Here is a 19030-nt window from a genome sequence, read left to right on the forward strand (position 1 = left end):
GGTTGTTCATCGCATCGTCCCATCTGCTGTGCTGTACAGCCGTTGGGATAATGCAATGAACGACGCCATGCTGCATCATGCAACATATAACAGTATATTGCGCCGTCGTACATCGGATCATGTAGTATGTACAGCACACCTAATATATTGTTACATTGTGCCGTCCAGTCACGCATCGTATAGTGTGTACCCAGCTTTCAGCCAAAACTGCTGAGAAAGCACACATTAGAATAGAATTACATATCAAAGCTCCATCAATATTTCAGAACAAGGAAAAAAAAAATAGAATAGAAACCCTGAATGTACAGGGTCGTACATTCAGGGAGAATAGGAGAGGTCCAAGAACAGAACCTTGGGGAGCATCTACTGTAAGAGGAGACAGAGAAGGATCGGTCAGAGAGGTAGGAGGACAGCCAGGAGAGGGCAGTGTCACGTAGACCAAGGGAGTGAAGGATTTGCAGCCGGAGAGGGTGGTCCACAGTGTCAAAAGCAGCAACTGAGGTCAAGGAGAATGAGCAGAGCGTAGTGGCCCTTGGATTTGGCAGTAAGGAGGTCATTTCTAACTTTTGCGAGGGCAGTTTCATTGGAGTGGAGAGAACGGAAGCCAGACTGACAAGGGTCAAGGAGGGAGTGGGAGGAAAGAAAGGTGGTGAGGCGGTTGTAGACAATTCACTCAAGGAGCTTGGAGGCAAATGGGAGGAGAGAGATGGGACGGTAATTGGATAGAGTGTTAGGATCAAGGATAGGTTTTTTAAGAATGGGGGACTGGTGGGATATGATGCCATGATGTATGGAGTCAATTTTAGTTGTAAAGTAGGTAGCAAAGTCCAGGGCAGAGAGTGAGGAGGGGAGGCGAGGAGGGGGTGGGCAGAGGAGGGAGTTGAAGGTGGTGAAGAGACACCGGGGATTTGAGGACTAGGAGGAGATGATTAATTACATTTATTGTCTTTAGGGTGTCCGATTGTACTGCTATGTAATCATGGCCCACTTCGACTGTGTAATGGCACCAGATTAATTGCCACAAAACTTTATTTTTCAGAGTAAAGTTACTAATTCTCCCATCCAATACATCCGTATGAATTACCTGTATATCACCTGTTTTTTTTCTCTTTAAATTAGTAGGTTTTTGTACTGTGGAAAGTAGGGGTGTGCACCGGCCACTTTTCGTGTTTTGTGTTTTGGTTTTGGATCTGGATCTTTCTTCGTGTTTTGGATCTGGATTGGTTTTGCCAAAACCACCCTTCCGTGTTTTGGGTTCTGGGTTTTGTGTTTTGGATCTGTATTTTTTTGAAAAAAAGCATAAAAACAGCTAAAATCACAGAATTTGTAGGTTTTTCTGCTCCTATGCTATTATTAACCTCAATAACCTTAATTTCCACTCATTTCCAGTCTATTCTGAACACCTCACACCTCACAATAGTGTTTTTATGTCCAAAAGGTTGCACCGAGGTAGCTGGATGACTATGCTAAGCGACACGAGTGGGCGGCACAAACACGTGACCCATCTAGGAGTGACACTGCAGTGGCAGACAGGATGGCAGTTAGAAAAACTAGGCCCCAAACTGTACATAATGCAAAGAAAAAAAGAGGTGCAAGATGGAATTGTCCTTGGGCCCTCCCACCCACCCTTATGTTGTATAAACAGGACATGCACACTTTAACAAATCAATCATTTCAGCGCCAGGGTCTGCCACACAACTGTGGCTGAAATGATTGGTTCGTTTGGGCCCCCACAAAACAAGCTGGCAATTAATGTGTCCCTGCACAAACTGGCTCTACGGAGGCAAGATGTCATCCTCATCCTCCTCATCCACCGATTCCTCACCCTCTTCAGTGTGTACATCCTCATCCTCACAAAGTATTAACTCGTCCCCACTTGAATCCACCACCACAGGTCCCTCTGTACGTTCTGGAGGCTGGTCTCCCTGGAAGAGCTGATAATTCATTTTGATGAACATCATCTTCTCCACATTCTGTGGAAGCAACCTCCTACGCCTTTCGCTGACAAGGTTCCCGGCTGCACTAAACACTCTTTCGGAGTACACACTGGAGGGGGGGCAACTCAGGTAAAATAGAGCCAGTTTGTACAGGGGCCTCCAAATTGCCTCTTTTTCCTGCCAGTACAGGTATGGACTGTCTGACATGCCTACTTGGATGCTGTCACCGATGTAATCCTCCACCATTCTGTCAATGGTGACAGTATCATATGCAGTGACAGTAGACATGTCAGAAATTGTTGCCAGGTCCTTCAGTCCGGACCAGATGTCCAAACTTGGTCCTGCCTGCCCTGCATCACCGCCAGCGGGTTGCTTAGGATACCTAAGTTTTTTCCTGGCAGCCCCAGTTGCGGGAGAAAATGAAGAAGGAGCCGTTGACGTGTCACGTTCCGCTTCAGCTGACAGTGTGTTCACCAGCAGGTCTTTGCACCTCTGCAGGCTTGTGTCGGCCGGAAAGAGAGACACCACATAGGCTTTAAACCTAGGATCGAGCACGGTGGCCAAAATGTAGTGGTCTGATTTCAACAGATTGACCACCCTGGAATCCTGGCAAAGCGAATGAAGGGCTTCATCCACAAGTCCCACATGCCGAGCGGAATCGCTCCGTCTTAGCTCCTCCTTCACTTTCTCCAGCTGCTTCTGCAAAAGCCTGATGAGGGGAATGACCTGACTCAAGCTGGCAGTGTCTGAACTGACTTCACGTGTGGCAAGTTCGAAGGGCTGAAGAACTTTGCACAACACGGAAATCATTCTCCACTGCGCTTGAGTCAGGTGCATACCCCCTCCTTTGCCTATGTCATAGGTGGATGTATAGGCTTGTATGGCCTTTTGCTGCTCCTCCATCCTCTGAAGCATATAGAGGGTTGAGTTCCACCGCGTCACAACCTCTTGCTTCAGGTGATGGCGGGGCAGGTTCAAGAGTGTTTGCTGGCGCTCCAGTCTTCGGCACGCAGTCGCTGAATGGCGAAAGTGGCCAGAAATTTTTCGGGCCACCCAAAGCGTCTCCTGCACGCCCCTGTCGCTTTTCAGAAAATTCTGCACCACCAAGTTTATTGTGTGAGCAAAACATGGGACGTGCTGGAATTTGCCCAGATGTAATGCCCGCACAATATTGGTGGCGTTGTCAGATATCACAAATCCCCAGGAGAGTCTAAGTGGGGTAAGCCACTGGGCGATGATTTCCCTCAGTTTCTCTAAGAGGTTGTCGGCGGTGTGCCTCTTACTGAAACCGGTGATACACAGCGTAGCCTGCCTTGTAACGAGCTGGCGTTTCTGAGATGCTGCTACTGGTGACGCTGCTGCTGTTGCTGCGTAAGGTGATACATCTACCCAGTGGGCTGTCACAGTCATATAGTCCTTAGTCTGCCCTGTTCCACTTGTCCACATGTCCGTGGTTAAGTGGACATTGTGTACAACGGCATTTTTCAGGACACTGAGGACACTTTTTCTGACGTTTCTGTACAGTCTCGGTATCGCCTGCCTAGTGAAGTGGAATCTAGACGGGATTTGGAACCGGGGACACACTACCTCCATCAATTGTCTAAATCCCACTGCACTAATGGCGGATACCGGACGCACGTCTAACACCAACATAGCAGTCAAGGCCTCAGTTATACGTTTTGCTTCAGGATGACTGCTGTCGTACTTCATCCTCCTCGCTAAGGACTGTTGGAGGGTCAATTGTTTAGTAAAAGTAGTGGTGTTCCTACTTCCTCTCTGGGATGATGAACGACTCCCAGCAGCAGCAGCAACAGCAGCAGCGGCAGCAGTAGGCGTAGCAATGCAGGATCCTCCGGAGGAATCCCGGATAGGAGAGTCAGTCATGCCAGTGATATGGCCTGCAGGACTACTTCCGATCCTGACTAAGGAGGAAATTGACGAGGAGGGAGTTGACGGTGTGGTTTGCAGGCGCTTGGATACAACAGGACAACGGGATTTAGGTGTCCCTGGACTGCTTACGGTCTGAGCCAAAGTTTCTGAACTTGACAGTAACTTTTTATGAACGCGCTGCAGGTGCCGTATAAGGGAGGATGTTCCTAGGTGGTTGACGTCCCTACCCCTACTTATTTCACCTTTACATATGGTACATATGGCAAGACAGTTGTTGTCCAGATTTGGATAGAAATATTGCCAGACCAAAGAGGTGGAATGTTTGGTCTTCTGCCCAGGCATGACCGTGATGGGCTTTTTCATCCCACGGACAACAACTGTCTCCCCCGGAGCCTGATTTAAACAAACCACATCACCATCAGAATCCTCCTCGCCAACTTCCTCCTCAGCGCCAGCTACACCAGTATCCTCATCCTGTTGTACTTCAACAGTGACATCTTCAATTTGCATATCAGCAAGTGGACTGTGGGTGCTCCTTTCAGCACTTGCAGGGGGCGTGCAAATGGTGGAAAGAGCCACCTCTTCCCGTCCAGTGCTGGGAAGGTCAGGCATCGCAACCACCACCACACTTGGACTCTCCTTGGGGATTTGTGATATCTTCTTAGAAAGCACAGTTCTTCGCTGTGCTTTTGCCAGCTTAACTCTTTTGATTTTTTTAGTGGGAGGAGTGCTTCCATCGTCATGTGAAGCTGAACCACTAGTCATGAACATACTAGGGATCGACCTTAGCCGTTCCTTGCCACTCCGTGTCGTAAATGGCATATTGGCAAGTTTACGTTTCTCTTCAGCTGATTTAAATGTCTTTTTCAAGGTCATTTTCCTGAACTTTGCCATTTGGGATTGTATGTGCCCTCTACTATGACATTGGGCATCGGCCTTGGCAGACGACGTTGATGGCATGTTATCGTCTATGTCATGACTAGTGGCAGCAGCTTCAGCACTAGGAGGAAGTGGTTCTTGATCTTTCTCTATTTTATTTTTATCGGAGAAAGTTTGGTCCTCCATTTATGTTATATCGATTTGATATATACGTGCGGCTAAACACAGAAAATAATTTTTTTTTTGGTTTGGACTGGAGTGTACTTTGTGGGTTACAGCACCCTTTAACGGTCAAGCCAGCCGGCCCTTTACTTATGACACAGGCGCACTCTTGGCACTACTTTGTTGATGCACGTGCGGCTACTGCGCACACAATTCACAAACACAGAAAATAATTTTTTTTTGGTTTGGACTGGAGTGTACTTTGGGGGTTACAGCACCCTTTAACGGTCAAGCCAGCCGGCCCTTTACTTATGACACAGGCGCACGCTTGGCACTACTTTGTTGATGCACGTGCGGCTACTGCGCACACAATTCACAAACACAGAAAATAATTTTTTTTTGGTTTGGACTGGAGTGTACTTTCGGGGGTTACAGCACCCTTTAACGGTCAAGCCAGCCGGCCCTTTACTTATGACACAGGCGCACGCTTGGCACTACTTTGTTGATGCACGTGCGGCTACTGCGCACACAATTCACAAACACAGAAAATAATTTTTTTTTGGTTTGGACTGGAGTGTACTTTCGGGGGTTACAGCACCCTTTAACGGTCAAGCCAGCCGGCCCTTTACTTATGACACAGGCGCACGCTTGGCACTACTTTGTTGATGCACGTGCGGCTACTGCGCACACAATTCACAAACACAGAAAATATTTTTTTTTTAGGTTTGGACTGGAGTGTACTTTCGGGGGTTACAGCACCCTTAACGGTCAAGCCAGCCGGCCCTTTACTTATGACACAGGCGCACGCTTGGCACTACTTTGTTGATGCACGTGCGGCTACTGCGCACACAATTCACAAACACAGAAAATAATTTTTTTTTTGGTTTGGACTGGAGTGTACTTTCGGGGGTTACAGCACCCTTTAACGGTCAAGCCAGCCGGCCCTTTACTTATGACACAGGCGCACGCTTGGCACTACTTTGTTGATGCACGTGCGGCTACTGCGCACACAATTCACAAACACAGAAAATAATTTTTTTTTGGTTTGGACTGGAGTGTACTTTCGGGGGTTACAGCACCCTTTAACGGTCAAGCCAGCCGGCCCTTTACTTATGACACAGGCGCACGCTTGGCACTACTTTGTTGATGCACGTGCGGCTACTGCGCACACAATTCACAAACACAGAAAATAATTTTTTTTTGGTTTGGACTGGAGTGTACTTTTGGGGGTTACAGCACCCTTTAACGGTCAAGCCAGCCGGCCCTTTACTTATGACACAGGCGCACGCTTGGCACTACTTTGTTGATGCACGTGCGGCTACTGCGCACACAATTCACAAACACAGAAAATAATTTTTTTTTGGTTTGGACTGGAGTGTACTTTTGGGGGTTACAGCACCCTTTAACGGTCAAGCCAGCCGGCCCTTTACTTATGACACAGGCGCACTCTTGGCACTACTTTGTTGATGCACGTGCGGCTACTGCGCACACAATTCACAAACACAGAAAATAATTTTTTTTTAGGTTTGGACTGGAGTGTACTTTCGGGGGTTACAGCACCCTTAACGGTCAAGCCAGCCGGCCCTTTACTTATGACACAGGCGCACGCTTGGCACTACTTTGTTGATGCACGTGCGGCTACTGCGCACACAATTCACAAACACAGAAAATAATTTTTTTTTTGGTTTGGACTGGAGTGTACTTTCGGGGGTTACAGCACCCTTAACGATCAAGCCAGCCGGCCCTTTACTTATGACACAGGCGCACGCTTGGCACTACTTTGTTGATGCACGTGCGGCTACTGCGCACACAATTCACAAACACAGAAAATAATTTTTTTTTGGTTTGGACTGGAGTGTACTTTCGGGGGTTACAGCACCCTTTAACGGTCAAGCCAGCCGGCCCTTTACTTATGACACAGGCGCACGCTTGGCACTACTTTGTTGATGCACGTGCGGCTACTGCGCACACAATTCACAAACACAGAAAATATATTATTTTTTTAGCACTTGGGGGGAGCACCCCTGATGGACAGAGCACCCCCTGGACAACACTACAGCACCCCTTTAGGACTGGGACACTGCACAGGACTTTGGAGTGGACACAGCCCCTATGGAGAACTGACTGCACAACACAGTCCAGCCAGCCCCTATGGACTTTGAAGTAGTGGACACAGCCCCTATTAACAACAGCAGCACAGCACAACACAGCCAGCCCCTATGGACTTTGAAGTAGTGGACAACAGCAGCACTACACTACACTACACTACACAGCACTAACTCCCACCCTCCCTCTTCACTGTCCACAGCCGAGTGAGAAAATGGCGCCGACGCGGGTACCTTATATAGGATCCAAAACCCGCGAGACTCGGAAGGCGGGATGATGACGTTTTGCCTCGATGTCAGATCCGAGTCAGGCGGGAAAAGTCGAGCCTGACTCGGATCGGACTCGGATCGGGGGGGCTCGGGGGGGTTCGGATTTCAGAAATCCGAACCCGCTCACCCCTAGTGGAAAGGCGGTCTCCTTGTGTACGCTTCCTGTCTCTTTTCACCCTGTATACTAATTATATACTTTTTAAAACACTTGCTTATATCTCAGATGTCGTTGTAGAGCAGAGGTAGCCAACCCTGGTCCTCGAGAGCTACCAACAGTGCATGTTTTCCAGGTCTCCTCACAGAATCGCAAGTGAAATAAGTAGCTCCTGCTGTGGATCCTTTCAAATGTGTTAGTGAGTAATGAACACACCTGTGTACCTGCTGGGTGACCTGGAAAACATGACCTGTTAGTAGCTCTCGAGGACTGAGGTTGGCTACCCCTGTTGTAGAGGATAACTCAGTAACCTTTGCTAGCTGCACTTCTGCCATTTTTCCTTATATTAGCTCATTACAATGACAAATTGGGATTAGTTGATATAAAACAGATTTCCTTTGGATCATCATAGCGACTCAGACCATAATCACACTGACTGCCTTCCTCTGTATCACCAACTCAACCAACAGCATACAGGCAATTCTGAAAAATAAGAAATGAGTAGGGCGCCCTCTAGTGCAATTTTAGCTTAAAACCATTGATACTTTTAAAACTAGAGATGTGCGCCGACCCTCGTGTTTTGGTTTTGGATCTGGATCTCCCCTGGTTTTGGATCTGAATCTGGTTTGGGATTTTTTTCCTTGGTGTTTTGTTTTCTTGGTTTGGATCTGGATTGTTTTCTTAAAAATAAAAAAAACAGCTAAAATCACATACAAATGTGCCTTTTTTTGTTCCTACAGTATTAATAACCTCAATAATATTTATTTCCACTCGTTTCCAGTCAATTTTGGTTACCTCACAGCTCATAATATTGATTTTTTTCATCTAGTTAAAGGGCCATTGGTTGCATCCAGCTTGCTGGCTCAAAACTGATTGATATAATTATTAATAGAGTTGAGGACTGTGCAAAGATGATGGTTGGGATACCCTTGAGGACTGAAGGCATGGGCCCTCATAGAGGACAAGGAAGTTGACGGCCTTGCATTATCATGATGACTGCTGGCGGCAGCTACAACATGTGGTTCTTGGCCTTGCTCTCCTGTCATGTGACAGCCCTCCATATTTTCTGCGGTCTTGAAGCAGTGTCACAAGCACCAATAGTGTAGCCAAGGTGCGGTTACAAAACTCACACACGTGCAGTCGTGCGGACACAGAAAAAAAATATACAAAATACACTATTTTTTTTTTCGGGTCCAGAACTTGGGCCCAGAGCACAAATTGGTCACGACTGGAGTCAGGCAGCACTAGGTTGCGTTGCTGTATCTTGTGTGGTTAAGCCTAACACGCACACGTCACACACACAGAAAATAAATAGACAAAAGACACTATTTTGGGGGGGGGGGGTTTCGGGTCCAGAACTTGGGCCCAGAGCGCAGATTGATGACGACTAGAGTTGGGCAACACTAGGTTGCGTTGCCGACTTGCTAGATCTTGTGCGACTAAGCCTAACACGCACAGACACACAGACAATTATTAGAAAAACATACAATTGATTTTTATTTTTTTTATGCTCCAGAACTTGGGCCCAGAGCACAGATTGATCACGACTGGAGTCGGGCAGCACTAGGTTGCAACTTGCGTTGCTAGCTAGATCTTGTACGGTACTGCGGTTAAGCCTAACACGCACACACACACACACAGAAAAAAATATAAATGACACATTGATTTTTTTTTTACTATATATTTTTTTTATTATTATTATTTTTTTTAGTCCAGAACTTGGGCCCAGATGGAAACAGCACCAGCCCAGATGTATCTGCAGTTCTGCACCAGCCCAGATGGACACAGCAGACATGAAAAACACCAGCCCAGGACACAGCAGACAGCACAGACAGCCCAGATGGATCAGCAACAGCCCAGATGGACACAGCAGACAGCACAGTGACAGCTGTCACAGCACCAGCCCAGAATGGATCAGCAGTCACCAGCCCAGGCCACAGCAGACAGCACCAGCACCTCTCCCAGCCCTACACTACCCACCCTCCCTGTTCAGTCTCCACAGCCGGAGTGAAATGGTGTCCGTCGCGTGGTGCCTTATATACTACATTGATCATAGAGACAAAAGCTTGCGAACCGCAAGATTTCATCTCTATGGCTTTGCCTCGATTTGAGAGATCCGAGTCAGGCGGGAACATCCGAGCCTGCTTGGATCCGACTCGGTTCTGCTAAATTCGGCTCGGTTCGGATCTCTGGAAACCGAACCTGCTCATCTCTACTTAAAACTCACAATAAAACTTCCGATATGCTGCATGGGGTGTTGTGCCAACATAAAATAACACACCGTGGTTGCTTGAATCTCCCCCATTATGGTAGTGTTCTATCCTTCAATAAAAGCCTTCAAGAGACCCAAAAGCATATCACAGAATAGAGTACAGATAAGACATATATGAAATACAATCTGCTAACGGGTCACCTTTCACTCACTATGTGACTCATAGTTAAAATTGCACCTAACTCGCAACTGCAAAATGCTTTCCAAAAAAAAAAACCTGTGCCTTTTGCTAGGCCTACTGGTCCGCTAGTAAGTACGAAACGCTGCTATCTCGGCCAGCCTAGCACATGTGCTTCCTGGGCTCCTGCAGCCAACAGTAGTACATGCGCAAGGGTTACACCAGGAGGTTCAACTTCACAGCGATAGTAAAAAATGCTCAATAATCAGTATACAATTCATACCCATTACAGTACATGGCTGGACAGAGGAACTATTAACTAATAAAGTCACAGGGAGCATGTAAAATGAAAAATGAACAAGGCACAACTACATTGAAGCCATGCTTGCTGACTTTCAGGGCTGGCCGGGGCTGCAGTAATAGTGGGCCGTGCGGGGGCATGACAGCGTGATTGCTTCATTGCGGGCCTAACCCCCCCGCTTTACAATACCAAAATTGTCGGCATTGTAAGGCAAGGGGCGGGGCTACGATCATCGCAAATCGTGTCATTGGACCCATCTGAACCACCCACTTTGACAAGTAAGTAAGGGGGCAGTAACATGCAACCCGGGAGACTTGTCCTCTCCTGCGTGAGACCTGGAGCACCACCCCATATTCGGGAGCCTGCTAGCCAATGCAAGTATGATTAAAGTACACATTAATAAATATGTCAGTCACCTTCCTTTTTAAAAGCTGAATAGGAAACATACCTGATCAGTGCAGATCAATCCCTCATTTTGCTGTAATCATGAATATACAGTAGATGGCAGAAGCAATAATTCTAAAATATTAGCATAAATGTGTGGGATTTAGCCGCTCCCAGGCAATCAGATGTGGCCGCTGGTCGTTATTATCAGTTTGTAACTTGTACCTGCAAGTTCCATCTACTAGCCGGCTCATATGCATCTGTTTTGTGGTCTTCCTTATTCTACTTTGGGCATGATTTAGAGATGGATGCAGTTAGCATTGCTGCTGCGTATTTGGACTGTACTTAAACCGGATAGGGGACGGAAGTTGCAGATGTAGAACCGGACTGGAATCCCCACAGTCTCATCAAAGGAGTGCCACGTTTCCAAGACCGCCAATGTATACTACCTGTCCTCATCCAAACTTCTAATAGGGTGCATGGACATAATTGGTCCTGTATTTGTTTATATAGTTCAATGTTCGTTGCAGACAGGCATTTTTCATGCACCACTAAAGGAAGCAATTGTAGAGGTGCCTACACACTTGGCGATGTGCTCACGTTGCACGATTTCCCTTGAACTCTCCCCCGGCAGCTCCCCAGCAATCCTACACACGATTTGGAGTAAAAAATGTCCAATCTGACTTAAGATCTATCCTGCATCCAGTGCATTGTGTTCCACATTGGCAAATCTGCCCTACAGCACGGCAGATCTGAAGATGTGATGTGCGAGCAGCGGGGACGCGCATCGCATCGTGAGTGGGCATTTTTTACACTATCTGTCATTCCAATGCGCTACCAGATCGTGTAAAAAAATCGCCAAGTGTGTAGGCACCTTTAGACTTCAAAAAACCTAATTTAGACCGACTACAGACTGGTATCTAACTTTCCTTCTCTAGAAAAGGTAATTGAGGAAGTGGTCGCAACCTACCTGTGAACCCATGATATTTAAGATACACTCCAGTCAGCATTCAGGAGAAGACATAGCACGGACATAACCCTGGTACATGAGTTTAATGATCTTCTGATGACAAGAGACAGAGGTGACTGTTCAATCTGAATCCTTCTAGATCCCTCTGCAGCATTTGATACCATTGACCAGGGCCGGCTCCAGGGGTCGGAGCACCCTGTGCCGGCACTCTCTAGTGCGCCTCTACGTCGCGCGCGTCTGAAAATGGGTGTGTGGCCTAATTACCATAGGCCACACCTCCTACACAACGTTATTTGGAGGTGTGCCCGCCTGACACGCCTCCAAACAATGTCAGGCAGCATCCATTCAGACTCCGGGGTCCGGCACCACCGCACACAGCTGCGGCGGTGGGGGTCCCCAACCTCCCGATTTGACCACCCGTGGGCCACTTCGGCCCATGGGTGGAACAGCGGGACAGTACTGTCCTGCTGAAATTGGGATGTTGGGGAGGGGAGCGCCCTCTATGGGTGGCGCCCCTGTTCGACCGCACTGGTCGAACACCCCTAGAGCCGGCCCTGGCATGGACCATGGGATTCTTACTGAGCACCTGAATTATTTCTGTGGACTGGATGGCAGGTTCCCCTAAAACTCTTCATCACCAGTTCCACTTCCTTGCGGTGTCCCACAGGCTTCTATGCTGACGTGGCCCGGCACTTAACCATATATTTGAAAATATAAGCAACAAAGACTTCTGAATTTGTATCATCATGTAGTATTCACTATTCAAGCCTTTCTGCTGGTTTTTTTGCAATGTGCTGGAGGGAAACTTTTTTCATTTTTTTCCCGTACAGTAGCTCAGAGTAAACTTCCTCCCTTTACAAACACCTGTGAAAGATCATTAAGTTGGGTATGCAGTCGGGAAAAACCGGCTGCCTTAATACTGACAGCCGGCTTCCCGGCTGCTTTATCCCGGCGTGGGATAAATGACCGGCGTCTATATCTAGACGCCTGTCATTTATCCGACACCAGGAGACCGGCACCCGGCATCCCAATCGAAGGGATGCCGGGCGCCGCGAGCGGACAGCAGCTGGGGAGAGGGTTAGGTTTAGGGCACCCGAGGGGGACTTAGGGTTAGGCACCCCCCTGGGAGGGTTAGGCTAGGGGAAGGGGGGGTTAGGCACCCCCGAGGAGAGGTTAGGGTTAGGCACCCCCCCAGGAGACTTAGGTTTGGCAGCGGGGAAGGGGGGGTTAGGGTTAGGCACTCCTAAGGAGGTTTAGGGAGTTAGGTTAGTTTATACTTACCTTAGGGATGATCGGGATTTCCAGCGCTGTCAGGCTTCTGCTGCCGGGCTCTGCTGATCTGTCGGGCTGCCGCGACTCAAACTGCCGGCCATGCGGCAGCCGGGATTCCATACCGATTCCTTAAGTTGATATGAGCAACCACTATTTTGTATTTCTATGCTATCGCCCATGCTATTGGCAGCATACATGCTACCACTGGGTGATATAATCAGACGTCATGGCCTGGTCTACCACTGCTATGCAGATAATTATTTATTATTATTTATTACCAGTTATTTATATAGCGCACACATATTCCGCAGCCCTTTAGAGAGAGAATATTTGGCCATTCACATCTGTCCCTGCCCCAGTGGAGCTTACAATCTAAATTCCCTACAAGCAAACACACACACACAGGTTAATTTTTGTGGGGAAAAAAATGTACCTACCAGTATATTTTTGGAGTGTGGGAGGAACCCAGAGTACCCGGAGGAAACCCACGCAAGCACAGGGAGAATATACAAACTCCACACAGTTAGGGTCATAGATAATGCACAACTGTACCTATCGTTTGCTTCAGGTACTGAGAACCCAATAACAACCCTAAATGGCTGTCTAGCTGAGCTCCAGGAATGGATGATGGCAATTGGCTACGAGTGAATCATGATAAAACCGTGGTCCTTATAGGAGCTCTCCATCATAGGACAAGAATGCAGCTTAGACAATTCTCACGTGGGCTGGTCAGTCAGTCAGTAGCCACCAGCCAATCAGCGGCCGCTCTACAGTTAGTGGCCGCTGATTGGCTGGCAGCTCCTGACAGTTCTCTCTGAACAGTTGGGAGCCGGTTAGCGGTGTTTGTGGTCACACACATACACCGCTAATGTAAGTATATAGATTGGGTGACGGTGACTTCCTTGGATGCTTCGGAGACCAGCGCGAGGATGGATGTGAGTATAGGATCTTTGTTGCAGGCACATTCCTTACGGATTTCTACTTGGACAAGTGGACAGACCACCTGGCAGCAGGTAAGTATGTGTGAATGGGATCGGTGTATGTAATAAACTTGTACTGTATACGGTGTTTGTGTACTGTCTTTATTTAACTATTTATTTTACAGAGGAGGTACAGGTGCTGGCTGCCTGCTGGCACTTGTAGTTCCACAAGTGCCAAAGGGCAGGCATGCTGGCACCTGTAGTTCCACTGTGAAATACAATAGTTTACTACAATTTAATACTTTTATACCAACATACCCACAGCCTAAGGGTGCAGGGAAAAGCCCCGGGCGTCAGACCAAACCTGGGGTTTCGGGAGAGGAGGGACCCCTTCTTGGGTTGTCCCCATCTCCCATGAGATCCCCGGCCTGGCCTGACCGGCTTGTGGTGTTAATGCTTTCACCTTGGAGCCCTGTTGAAAGGGTCTCCTGGCTGTGGCAATACACCCTGGTCGGTTTGGGTCCAGTGGTGGTTTTAAATATAGGGGGACCCCTACGCATTTTCTTCCCCTATATTTAAAACCAGGACTGGTGCTGCAGCCTGGTGCTAGTTCCTAAATTACGGTGGAATCCTACTTGTTTTGTTCCCCGTAGGTTTTGGAACCAGGACTGGCTGACAAGTCCGGGGCCGGTTATGGCTTTTTTTTGGTAGGGGACCCTATGTTATTTTTTTATTAATAAAAACACTTTACATTAGGTATACAGGCAGAAACATACACAAATCACACTGATCTGTGTATGTGTCTGTCAAACTCGCAGCTCAGGAGGTGGTCTATTTGAAATTTATCAGTGAGTTTGCTACAATCTCACTCGAGATTGTAATCTCGAATCTTATTAAATTACCGAGTTGCATCTTTTTCATGAAAAGTACTTCCTAGTTTGGCCGATGGTGAGTTTTTTCGAGTTTGCTATCTCACTCGAGTTTGTCTTTAGTAAATTTGCGAGATGAAAAACATGCCTAAACTCACCCGTGATTACAATCTCACCCAAACTTGATTCTTGGTAAATTTACCCCAAAAGGTTGTATTCAATTAGAGATTAAAATGGACGTGTTTCACGAAAAAGAAATCCCCACGTTTAGCCAAAAATAGGGATTTTGCTTTTTTTTTCTCCTGGTCTGGGATGGAGAAAACCTTTCTCCAGTTTTCCTTCTCCATTTTTGCCAGTTTGCCGTTTCACCTGTTTTTTTGGCAAAAATTTCACCAATGCCGAAAAAAACCGGCCGTTTTTGCCGCTAATTGAATACGGCCCTAAATTGCAAAGTCTCTCAATGCTCTTGAAAAAACAATGTATTAGCAATAGAAGAGGCGAGTGGATGAAGGTATTATGTAACAATTTTCAGAAAATGTTATTGAGAACACTTTCATCCACTTGCCCCTTCAGTTATTATAACATACATAATAATAATAGAAAGTATGACAAAAAAATAACATTAATATTCAAATTACATATAAAAAATTATGCAAGGTATACATATACTGTGAATTAGTTATATTATGCGTGTATGTTTCAAATGTGACAACTGGATGATCACTTTAATTGGTAGTCTCATAAAATCCGGTTCCTAGGATCTCCTATATTGCAGAGTGGAGATACCTCTATAATATAGAGATGTGCACTGACCCCCGTGTTTTGGATCTTGATCTCCCCTGATTTTGGATCTGGATTGGTTTTGCCAAAACCTCACTTCTGTGTTTTGTTTTTTGGTTTTAGTTTTGGATCTGGATTTTTTTTTAAAAAATCATAAAAACAGCTAAAATCACATAAAATTGGCCCTTTTTTTGTTCCTACAGTATTATTAACCTCAATAACATATATTTCCACTTGTTTCCAGTAAATTTTGACCACCTCACAATATTGATTTTTTTTCATCTAGTTAAACTTAAAGGGCCAAAAGGTTGCATCCAGCTAGCTGGCTCAAACCAGATTGATCAATAGAGTTGAGGACTGTGCAAAGATGATGTTTGGGGTACCCCTTGAGGATTGATAGTTGGCGCAGCCACTGACTGAAGAAGAGTTGATACTTGATAATTGTGCAGCGCCTGGCTGAAGAATTGATAATTGGTGCAGCCCCTGGCTGAAGCGAATTAAGGGCTTGATCTACAAGTAGGATTATCACTTACTCACCTGTGATGTTTCATCGCTATATACAAACATACCCCATGATTTGGGGATCCAAATGGTGAGAAAAAGCCTTGAGAAGGATTATGAGATGTCAGTGAAACAACGTAACTTCATCATTTCTTCTATTAAATTTATTTGAACTCACAATTATTTTTTATTTAATCACGTTTTTTATTGACAGACCCTTGGCACTGTGATGAGGACTAGGTTCGCGGAACAGATCCCGGTGCACTTCATACACTGGCTGGACACTTTCCTTATAGTGTGAGTACTGGCATCATTGACAGGTAATTACAGCTCCCCATTTTTTGGATCCTTTTGGCAACATTATACATGGGTTTGCTGACTTTATTTATTTCAGTGGACGTATATAGAGCTTGATTGTGAATGCTACCTACCATTGGACCCTGGATTGGTCCCACACCTTTATTCTATTGACTATTGCTCATTCATATTCCCATATCCTACCAGTGTAGAACATATTGTATGCTTATACATTTTTACTGTGTCATGTTGCAATAAATTATTTGCATTAATCAGTGTGGTAACTTGATCCAACTAGCGCTCCACTTCTTATTTTCCTCTTGATCTACAAGTCCCACATACTTAGCGGAATCACTCCGTTTCAGCTCCTCCTTCAGTTTCTCCAGCTGCTTTTGCAAAAGTCTGATGAGGGGAATGACCTGACTCAAGCTGGCAGTGTCTGAACTAACTGCATGTGTGGCAAGTTCAAAGGGTTTGAGAACCTTGCACAACATGGAAATTATTCTCCACTGCGCTTGACTAAGGTACATTCCCGCTCCTCTCCCTATGTCATAGGCCGTAGTGTAGCCTTGGATGGCCTTTTTCTGCTCCTCCATCCGCTGAAGCATATAGAGGGTAGAATTCCACCTAAAGAAGTAGGAAACACAAATGGTAGCGTTATAATGAGTGCTCTTATGAGTCCCTATCTACAAATGCTTCAGCTGCTGCTGCTGCAAAAAAAACAAAACAGGTAGTGTCCTGGTATAATATAGAAATATAAATCACATGAAAATTAGCTGCGCTAGAAGCATTCAATCAATGGGAAATGTTTTAATCATTAGGTGTTCAAATATAAATACTAAACAGTATAAAATAACATTAAAACTACTTTTAACATATCAAAGGAGGAAATGATCCCCACATGAAAGAAAATAAGAAATCACAGCTTATAAATGTCAAAGTAACACTGGAGGGTAAGCAGGGGTTAGAGAGAACTTGCGTCGATCCATGTAGAATTTACCATTTGTAAGTAATGTATCAAAAGTCCCAGAGAACAGTTATATCAGTTTCTTATTACTAGCAAACAGATATAGTAAATGAGTTCTTAGTTGGAATGACTCAACCTGTAGTCCCGATGGGGACTACAGGTTGACTCATTCGAACTAAGCTCATTGATTGAATGCTTCTAGCGCAGCTCATTTTCATGTGATATATATTTCTAGAATTCCACCTAGTTACTACCTCTTGCTTCAGCTGATGGCAGGGCAAATTCAACAGTTCTTGCTGGTGCTGCAATCTTCGACACGCAGTTGCTGAATGTCGAAAATGTTCAGAAATCTTTTGTGCCACTGAGAGCATCTCCTGCACGCCCCTGTCAGTTATTAAAAAAATGTTGCACTACCAAATTAATTGTGTGAGCAAAACATGGGATGTGTTCGAATTCGCCCACATGTAATGCTCGCACAATATTGGTGGCATTGTCCGAAATCACAAATCCCGAGGAAAGTCCAAGTGGGGTAAGCCATTTTGCAATGATTTCCCTGAGTTTCTCTAAGAGGTTCTCAGCAGTATGCCTCTTAAACCAGTGATACACAGAGTAGCCTGCCTCTGAATGAGCTAGCATTTATTAGATGCTGCTGCTGCTGCTGTTTGCACTTTTTGGAGGCAATACACCTACCCAGTGGGCTGTCACAGTCATGTAATCTTTAGTTTCCCCTGTCCCACTTGTCCACATATCTGTGGTTAAGTGGACAGTGGGCACAATGGCAATTCGGAGGACATTAATAAGATTTTTTTTAATGCCCTTGTACAGATTGGGAATTGCTATTCTAGAGAAGTGGAATCTAGAAGGCACATTGTAGTGGGGACACAGGACCTCCATTAACTGGGTAAAACCCACTGCATTAATGGCGGACACTGGATGCACATCTAATACCAACATAGCTGTTATGGCGCCAGTAATCAGCTGTGTAGCTGGGTGTTTGCTGTCATACTTGTTCGCCAATGGAAAGGACTGTGTGATAGTCAATTGTTTGGTTGAACTTCCAGAACTTCTAAAAGTAGTCTTCTTCCTGGTTCCCTTCTGGGATGAAGATACACTTATAGCAGCAGCAGCAACAGACGAAGCACTCAAGGATCCTTCTGAGGAACAACGGATAGGAGAGGAGTCAGTCCGTATGATATTGGATGCAGGACTACTTCTGATCACGAATGAGGATGTTGATGATGATGCAGGTGTTGGTGGTGGATATTGCAGGCGCTTGGATCCAGATAGAAGGGAGCAGCTTGGTGACACTGGACTGATTGTTGTTTTTTTTTTGTCCCCAAAGTTTCTGTACCCTTTCCGATTTGATGAATGCGCTGCAAGTGATGTAACAGGGAGGAAGTTCCATGATGGTTATGGTCCTTACCTCTACTCACTGTTACTTGGCAATGGTTACAAATGGCTTGGCAAAGGTTGTCTGGATTTGGGTGGAAATAATTCCACACATGAGAAGTGGATTTTTTGGTCCTTTGCCCAGGCATGACAACAATGGGATTTTTCCCACCATGGGCAACAACTGTTGCCTGATTTACAGTTTTTACACAAGCATCCTCGCCATCAACATCCTCATCATCCTTGTTGTTATCGCCAACTACATAAATATCCTCCTCATGCAATTCCACAGAAGCATCCTCGATTTCTATATCAGAAGGCACACAAATGGTGGAAGGAGGATCCTCTTCAAGTACAGCATTAGAAAGGTCAGGCTCACACATGGCAACTGCAGACACACTTGGACTCTCCTCTAGGATTTCTGATTTTTCCGAGCACACAGTTGGTTCCGGTGTCTTACTCGTCTTGACAATTGTAATTTTTTTTGTACCTCTCCTACAAACAGAGGGGCTTAAATTATCACTAGAACCATCAGTCATAAATACAGGCCAATGCCTTATCCTTTCCTTGCCACTTCGTGTAGTGAATGGCAT

The sequence above is a fragment of the Taudactylus pleione genome, unplaced genomic scaffold (assembly GCF_031769625.1).
Source record: "Taudactylus pleione unplaced genomic scaffold, aTauple2 ptg000103l, whole genome shotgun sequence".
NCBI classification, from domain to species: Eukaryota; Metazoa; Chordata; class Amphibia; order Anura; family Myobatrachidae; genus Taudactylus; species Taudactylus pleione.